Here is a 9,738-nt window from a genome sequence, read left to right on the forward strand (position 1 = left end):
CTTCATCCCACATTCCATCCTTTACCTCTAGATAAAATCTATTCTTGTTTTTCAAGGTTGAGTTTTAAGTGTTCATATTTCTTAAGCCTCATTCGAGAAAATCACATCTTAATTTTGGATGTTATCTCTTTTTATCTCATATATGACACTCCAGCAGATTTAATATTGGAATGCATCACCTGTGAAACCCTTCACATGTCCTTCAAACCAATCAATCTGGAATTCTCAGCGCTTTCTGTGCCAATAAAGTCGGGTGTGGAATTGGTAGATTTAAAGCAGACCTGCTTCTTCTTCGACACATTGGATTTCTAGTCACCATTTGGATTGGGTTTAAAAGATGAGGAAGTAGAGACATTTCTTGGCCTGAGACTCTAACAGTAGAGATATAGAAGAGAAAGTGAGATCACAAGGAGACTAGCTATTGACTGCAGGGCCCTGCCAGCTGCCTTGTGGGTAGCATTAGTTGAATTGGGAGCAGCCAAGGTACTCTGTGAGGAGTTTCTTGAAAGTGTCACAACAGCTGTTTGGTTTGAATAAATCTGTGTAAATAGGAGCAATGCCAGAAGCAGCAGCCGCAACCCCAGCCTGGCGACCATTACTCCACCCATGTACACTCCATCGGTACAAGGTGGGCCCCTCTGGATGCTTGATGCACGGAGATAGATTGACTCCAGGAGGGCACAGGCAGAATGGACCATTTTATTTTTAATGCATTTCATAAACCCAACACTAATACAGGCCTAACAATGTTCGATATGTAGTTGAACTCTCAGCTTAAGAATCAGAATTACTTCACCTTGAAGTTCAGACAGACCTTGCAGCACGGGATCCCACCAGGGTCAACATGCATGGGGATGGCAGAGCTTCCTGCAAGAAGGTAGACCAAGTTCATAGGCCCAAGTCCAGTGACAATGCATAGAACACCAGAGAGAGCTCATCTTCTGGTGCCAGTCCTCTTTGGTCAACCTCCCACCTGCTAAATTCAAGGAAAAGAACTTCAGCAACAACACCTATATAAATGGTCTCTATAAGAGCGATAAGTCACAGGTCATTCTCTTTTGTAGTGCTTATTTCACCCAGTATTGTTTGTGTGGCTCTCTATACCAGTGCCTACAGCTGCTATTCACTTAATTCCATGATTGCATTGCATCAGTGTTCCATGATGGATCATTTCTTTTCTGTTTGAAGGTATTGTGTTTGCTTCTGTGTACATTCTTGCACACATTTCCTGGTGCACACACACAAGAATTTCTCTAAGGTCTCTAATTAGGATTGGAATCAATACAACTTAGGTTTAAAGAAAAAAAATCATTTTCCAATGTGCCCCTCATGTATGTTGAACTTGCTGGGACCTTCCCAGTGCTGCCAAATTTGTCTGAATTCCAAGGTAAAGTAATTTTGATTCTCAAGCTGAGAGCTTCACTGCATATGCAATATTGCTATGCCTGTATTAGTGTTGCATTTATGAAATTCAATAAAAATAAAAGGAATGAGGCAAGGTATATTCAATCAAACAAAAATAATTAGAGAGACACTGTAGCACAAAATTTGCTGCTCTCAACAGCAGTGTGTAAGAGTCTTTGTTGATCTCTGTTCTCCTTAAAACTTGATATTATCTCATTTCTTCATTCAGCTCAAGATAGTAATTGTACAGTGACATTTCCATTGTGATTTTACCTTGCATTTGCTAGATTACCAATAAGTCTGAGTTTTCTTTTCTATGTTCATTGACCATTGTTGTTTCATCTTCTGTGAGATTTCTATTTATATCCTTTGCCTGTTTTCTATTGAGTCTTTATCTTTTTCTCATTGGTTGCAAAAGTTTTTAATATGTTTTGGATACTTCAGAATAGCTATATGTGCCAAAATGTTCTTTTTAATCCTTGGCTTGTCTTTTTACTAATAAAACAGTTTGAAAATTTGAGTTAAAGCTAATTTATTGGTCTTTTTAAAATGTATTTAATATTGTGGGGGCTTCTTTAAGAAATCTGTACCTTCTAAAAGGTCATAAGAGTACTCCATAGAATATATTTAGGAATGTATTATTAGAATATATTTAAGATTGTACGTTGTTACTCTGCAATATAAGTATCTCATCTACCTGAAACTGGGCTTTGTGCATTGAATGTGCAATGAGCAGGAGGGTATCATCTTTTTCTCCGTGGATCCTTGATTGCCCCAGGGCTGTTTACCAAGAGGCCTCTTTCCTACCGATCTGCAGGCTAGCCATGCCATGTGCCCTGTGTCAAATTTCCACATATTAATTACAGGCTGTCTGTTGTGCTGTTTTGGTTTATTTTTCTAATTTTGCTCAAACATGACTTGTCTTAATTACCATGCCTTTAAAATACATTATAATGGGCAGGAGCCACCTGGTAAAACAGAGTTACCCATGGGTGGTGGCAGTTTTTATCTGGAGTTGGAATCCAGAGCTGAGGGCTGGGCTTGCCGGAGTGAACATGCCCAGGATGTGGCTCCCAGACTTGTTCATTATCTAACAGGTACCAGGCGCTTTGACAAGTCTAATGACAAACATCTGAAGGCCACTAACCCTTTTCCAATTGGCTAGCACCCTGTAGGTGGAGATAACCCGTACTGTATTATGAAGGAGCTGCCAAGGATTGGCACCAACATGAGAGCCTTGAGGAAAAAAACAGAGTCCCAGTGGTGGGATGAGGGGCCTTAATTGCTTAGCAGAGGGAGGAAGAGGGAAGGGAAAATCTTGGGGAAAAGTTGTTAAAATCTTGTTTTGGGGTTTAGTTCCAGCTCTGCCACTTCCTGGATGTATAACATCAAGCAACTTACTAACCTTCTTTGAGCCCCAGTTTCCTCCTCTGTAAATTACAGCAAATAGTCAAATCACATCAAAGACTTGTCAGGAAGATTAGGTGAGATAATCCACAACTTAAACTAACTATCAGTGATGGCTGTTTGATCATTACTAAGTACCTTACATCTGTTATTTTATATAATTCTCAGACCAACCTGGTGGTTGGAAATATTATTTTGATTTCACAGATGAGGAGGCTGATGACCAAGAAGTTCAGCAGCTGGTCCTAAGTCACACCATTCACAAATTAGTTTGACAGTAGACCCCATCAGCGTACTTCATGATGCACCAGGCTGCCCTGGGAGAGTATCGGAGCTGGGCTCCTATAGCTAGGGAAATGCATGTTCTCCATCTGGTGGGAAATAAGAAATGGAGCAGGTCACTGAAGGAGAGCCAGATGACCTCTCCACATTTTCTGTCCATTAATCTCATCACAGGACCCTCAACTTCTAGTTAGGCCTAGAAAATCCCAGTGTGGGGTGACATCCCTGGGGACCCCTAGAACCCTCTTAACTCAATTCAGCTCTTCCACTACCACTTCCAAAATTATTATGGGATCCCCCGCCTGCAGAATGCAATCCCAGTAGTCTGCACTAACAAGGTTCTGAGAGGGAAGCATTGCATCCCTGAGGACTCACAGGAAACTGTGTCTGGAGAGAGCATCTCCCCTTTGCCTCTTTCTCTACCTCCTTCTCACCTCCAGGGCAAGGCAAGCCTGGGAGTTGCTAAGATCTCACTGGGCCAGGAATCTGGAGAAACAAACTGTTTGGTCTGGGGACTCTGGTCTGGCTTTCGCACCACCATTAACTCCATGGGTGATTTTAGAATGATGAATAAACTCTCTGGGCTTCATTATCCTTGTGTAATAAATGTCTTAATGACCCTCTATTTACCCATGGAACTAATATGAGAGGTGGAGTAGGGAATGGGTGTGAAAAAATTTTAAGAACAATCAAAAGCATCACAAAATCATTATTGGGTTCATTAAATGCTTGGATTGTTTATATGTTTGTGGCTCCCCAAGGTCCTTTCCTTCCTGGGGGGCTAATTTCTGAGGTCCCCAGAGCATAACATTGCAGAAGATGGAGCTCCATGACAGGATGATCTCATCTCTCTTTTATTCTCTTATATATGGTCCTTCCTTGTTCTCTGGGGCTAGGGCCTGAACAGTGCCTCAAATTCTTCATTTCCCTTCTGCAGAAACCTTGCTGGCTATCACACCTGTAACAAGGTGAGTACTCTCCAGCAACTTGAGGCACCCAGGGTGTTCCCAAGTGAGCCGAACCTCTCATTTCACAGAGGATTTAGTAGGGAGAGTCTTGCTCAGGGAAATACATCAAAAGAGAGAAAGTGCTGGGACCCTCCTATGTCAGGGCACTCTGTCTGCCTTGACAAAGTCTTTGGATGGAAACAGTTTATGTATCTATTGGATTTATGAGGGAATTCAGAGCATACGGCCTTCTGCCTGGACCCATTCCTCAGGAAGCAACCTGGAACCAGAAGCCTGCATCAGAAGGCCACATCAAATGATAAAGGGCTTTGTTGAAATGTCAGAGCACAGGACCATGAATGTTGTATAAGGGTGGCCTGAAGCTCATGCTAGCCACCTAGGAATGTTAATCTAGGAGGATTTCTTTACTCAAGGCCATCACTGTCTTAGGTGCATAGATGATGCTCATCCTAGATTCTTGGTAAAGACAAGTTTCACCTCAACAGAGTAAGAATAAGAATCATAGAGCTTCTTTCTGAGGTGTGTGGGTTTTTTTTGGCATATATATATATATATATATATATATATATATATATATATTTTAATTCACAGGGCCTATCCCTTATTGCCAAATCTTTTGGGGCTGTTTTTGTGAAAAGGCAAATGTCATATCAATGGATAGATTTAACTGCTCCCAAATGAGTACTTAGAAATGCCCCCATCTAGACAAAGGGAGCTGAATTTCCTACAGCAGTACATCTGTGCCTTAGACTTAAACCTATACTGTAAAACCGTATCAATTTTTCATCGTCTTGCATAAACTCCAGCTCATAAAAAAAAAAAAAAAAAAAAAAAAAAAAAACTTTCCCAACATCTACAGCCCAACCTTATGTTCTCTCCCACTGATCTTGTTGATCTTATGGTCTTGGTTTCTAAGTTCACTCGCTCATTTATTTCAGAAATATCAAACACCTTATATATGCAAAGTACAGTGGCAGGCATTGAGAATGCAAAGCTGAATCAGGCATACATTTCTCTGAAGCCAGAGTGTAGAAGAGGTGTGTCCTATAGAGGAATGACCCTGCAAGGGGTTAACAGAGATAAGAGCTGTGAAGTATTCAACTCAAGTGTAGTGGGAGTTTAGTGGAAGGAGCCTGAGATGGGGAAAAATCATGAAAACTTCAGCAGAGGAGGAACACTTTAGTTGAGTCAAAGGATTTGAGAGCCTGGAGGAAGCAAGAGGATATTCCAGTTAAACAGTTTCAGAAAAGATTAAGGATTTTTAGGAAAGTTTAGTAAACACTATATCAAATATCTCACCTATAAGAAGTCGCCTACACATCAGATGGCCAAGAATGGACTGTTTATGTTACATTCTTGTTGGACATTTGTGTGTCTTGAGAACTGTCTATCCAGATCATTTACCCATTTTAAAATCCAATTATTGTTTTTTTTCCCTGTTGAGTTGTTTGAGCTATTTATATATTCTGGATATTAATCCATTGTCAGATGAATAGTTTGCAAAACTTTTCTTGCATTCTGTTGGTTTTCTTTTCACTCTGTTGATTGTTTTTTCTTTATTTCTCTTCTGTGCAGAAGCTTCTTATTTTGATACAATTCCATTTGTCTATTTTTACTTTTGTTGTCTGTCCTTTTGGGGTCTCATCTGAAAGTCTTTGCTTATATCAATATCTTGAAGTGTTTCCCATATATTTTCTTCTAGAATTTCTTAGTGTCATGTCTTACATTTAGGTTTTTGTTCCACTTTAAGTTGATTTTTGATGAGAGACAAGGATGTAGTTTCATTCTTCTGTGTATGTTTGATGGATTTTCTAATGCTTCCTTAGGTATCAGGAAGTGCCTTTGGGGTACTCAATTAGATACTCTTATCTAATGGCCTCTCATCTGATGGCCTCCTAGTTATTTGGGGGTTAACAAACGTAAAGTGAGTAGGCTTATCAATGGGTACTATTTTGGAAAATATAAAACCAGAGATCTCATAGGTACATCTCATAGGTACAGATCTCTGTGAAGAGAACATAGTGGATTAAATTTCTTCACTCTAAACCCTATAATTCCACCTCAATTGTGTTCCACATTAGTCTCCTTATTGGTGAAATAAGGAATAGATAGTCTCCAAGATCCCAATTAACTTAAGCCAGTGTCCATGGGACCAATGTCATGGGGTATACTGAATATAGTTATGGGCACTAGCAAGGACACTGTTGTGTGTAGAAACTGTTCAAACTGGTACTCTATGCCAATGGATTCCAGAAAATATGACCCTAGATGTGGCATCCCCATAGTAACTGGAGGTCTACATTACCAGTAGGAAATTAACACCATGTATTTTATAATGATCAGGAATTTATTTTCATTATCTCTAGATCATGGCAATGAAAGTTTCAGAGCTCACATCCTTTGGTTATTGTTATCTATGAGGGTTTTAGCTATATTCTTAAAATGATCTAAATACTCATGGGCACCAAAAATATTATCTAGTTACTAAATTTTGAAAGATCCATCAAAGAAAACAAAGTATGGTAAAGCATGCACACAAGAATAAAGTAAAACAGGCTTTCAGCTTCCATTGATGGACACCACAGTAGTTAATTTTGGTGGAAACTGATAAACTAGTTAGTTGATTTGTTATTAGCAGACTTTCTGTGAAGAGAACATAATGAATTAAATTTTATTTTATTATTTCATAGAGCTACGAAGCAAATATATGTAGCATTGTACACTTTTATTTAATCTGTTGGAGAATCAACAAAGCAATCATTGAACCACTATATCTTTGCCCATTAAGGAACTCTGTAATCTTAAGGAACCAAAATATGCAATTATATTGATATAAAATATATATGATTATAAAAAGAATCCAATTCACTGTAGATCACCTGAGGGAAAACAGAAAAGGAGGAGCTGAGAAGCTCCCATGTTCCCACTGTTGGTGGAATCCATAGTTATTTCCTTCCTGCCATTTTCTAGGCTCCTGTGTCCATACTTCAGGTATAAATTTATTTCCTATGTACTCTTAATTTTATGTCAGAAGATATTATCTACTATGAATTAGAATGTTCCAGTTTTCTAACTAATTATTATCAGTGTTTCACAAATCTACTGGCTTGTGTATAATTACTTTTTATCTGACTTGCCAATTTCTTGACAATTCTATTTCCTAGGTTTGTTTGTTTGTCCCTCTCTTGGGTTTTCATTTAGACAACTTTGTCATTTCCAATTATTCTCTTCTTTCTCCTCTAATGTTTAAACTTCTTGTGTCTCTTTGCCTGAAACTTTTAGGATAATGAAAAATATTTGTAGTAATGAAGACCAGGGCTCTCTTGCTCCTGATTTTAATAGAAATATCACTTTTATTTTACCTTTAGGAGGGATACAGGCTTTCAGTGGTCATTTCCTATTATATAAAGTCATATAAATTACATATTTCCATTCCATGGAGCTATAGAAGTGTTTACTTTTTTTTCCCTACATTACAAATGGATGTAGACACTTATGAATTGCCTTTTAGAAAGATTTCCTCTTTTAATCTAATAATATGATATGTTGGTAAATTTACTAACGTTAAATTATTCTCTTTTTTCTATAAAATTTGATTATGATAGGCTTAATTTTTTGTACTTAGGGTTTTCGCATACATCTAGCCAAATGAGGGTAGGATAGAATAATTCCACTTTTTATCATTGTTACATTTTAGTATCAGGATTTGGTAATGATGAAAAATGAATGGGAAGGCTCTCTTTATTTCTAAGCTACAGAAGGTGTCCATGATGTAGACATTCTCTTTATATTGACAAATTTAAAATAATTTGCATATAAATGGAATAAAACTGGAGCCTGCACATTTGGAAGTACATTTCTGACCATGTTTTGTTGTTATTGTTTCTTTCTTTTAATTTATTTATTTATTGGTGTATTTCATTTGGGAATGGTTCTGATGGTTGAAGAATCAATCATTTGTCCAAATTTAGGAGCAGATAGTGTTCCATGATTATTTAAATTTCTTTTTCATCTATGAATACTGTGACTTTCTGATTACTAATTTTATTTTTTCTTCTTTATATTTGCTAGAGGTTTGTTTTATTTTATTTCTAATAGATTTGTAATGATTTATGATCAATTCATGTGTTCTGTTCTTTTTTACTTTTAGCATAATTTTCCCTCAGATCTCATATAGGACCTTGAGAGAAGGACCTCATTCATTGACTCCAGGGAACAAAGTGAGAAAGGACTTAAATACCTTTTGAGAAGAAAGAAGTCCAAGGTAGTGGTGGCATTGGGCAATGCACATGGAAGTCAGGTAAGGATACTATGGTGAAGGCAGAACATGGACAATAAGTGAGGTGTGGCCTGAAGAGTGAGAAATACTCACTAGGAAATTTGGGGGTTTTGCCTGGAGCAGCAAGTGTAAGTAGGTCAATATATTTTTTATTGACTAACTAAATAATCGAGGCTGATCCCTTCCACTCTGGAATGTCTTATTACAGGGGCTCATTACCTGGAGCCAATAGAACTGCAGTGACTGAGTTTATTCTATTGGGCTTGGTGGAGACACCTGGGCTGCGACCAGTTGTCTTTGTGCTCTTCTTTGCCTACCTGGTCACAATCGGGGGCAACCTCAGCATCCTGGAAGCCATCTTGGTGGAACCTAAACTCCACACCCCCCATGTACTTCTTCCTGGGGAATCTGTCAGTGCTGGATGTTGGGTGCATCACTGTCACTGTTCCTTCAATGTTGAGTCGTCTCTTGTCCCTCAAGCATACAGTTTTACATGGAGCCTGCCTTACACAGCTCTTCTTCTTCCATCTGTTGGCTGGTGTGGACTGCTTCTTGTTGACAGCCATGGCCTATGACCAATTCCTGGCCATTTGCTGGCCCCTTACCTACAGCACCCACATGAGCCAGACAGTTCAGAGGATACTGGTGGCTGTGTCCTGGGCTTGTGCCTTCACCAATGCACTGACCCATACTGTGGCCATATCCACACTCAACTTCTGTGGCCCCAATGTGATCAATCACTTCTACTGTGACCTCCCCCAGCTCTTCCAGCTCTCCTGTTCCAGCACCCAACTCAATGAGCTGCTGCTATTTGGTCTGGGTATCCTCATGGCAGGTGCACCTGTGATTCTCATCGTCACCTCCTATGTCCATGTGGCAGCTGCAGTCCTGAGAATCCGTTCTGCTGAGGGCAGGAAGAAGGCCTTCTCCACATGTGGCTCCCACCTCACAGGGGTGGGCATCTTCTATGGGACAGGTGTCTTCAGCTACATGCGTCTGGGTTCAGTGGAGGCTTCAGACAAGGACAAGGGCATTGGCATCCTTAACACTGTTGTCAGCCCCATGCTGAACCCACTCATCTACAGTCTCAGGAATCCCGATGTGCAGGGCGCTCTGTGGAAGGTGCTCACCAGAAAGTGAGCACTGTCATGAAGGGTGTCTCAGGAAGTTAGAAACCATGGGAGTAGTCCCTCCTAGAGTCTTGAACAAGATGACTTTTATTAGGAAGTAATATTCTTGCTCCCCAAGGATGCTTTACCTGATGGTAGTATACAGTCCTGGACCAGAGCCCTGGGTACTTGCCATTTGGTCCTCTGAACTCTTCCTAGTCCAGATAAAAGGGAACCCAAGATATCTGTATCTTGGGAGGTTCTTGGTCCTGCAGGAAGAATCTTTTGT

General features: G+C 39.6%; 1 pseudogene; it reads left to right on the top strand.

Moving 5' to 3' along the window:
• The first annotated feature begins 8,344 nt into the window (after positions 1 to 8,344).
• On the top strand, positions 8,345 to 9,480 carry LOC139702492 (olfactory receptor 3A2-like; annotated as a pseudogene).
• The last annotated feature ends 258 nt before the right edge of the window (positions 9,481 to 9,738 follow it).

Source organism: Marmota flaviventris, chromosome 17, assembly GCF_047511675.1.
Source record: "Marmota flaviventris isolate mMarFla1 chromosome 17, mMarFla1.hap1, whole genome shotgun sequence".
In the NCBI taxonomy this organism is placed as follows: domain Eukaryota; kingdom Metazoa; phylum Chordata; class Mammalia; order Rodentia; family Sciuridae; genus Marmota; species Marmota flaviventris.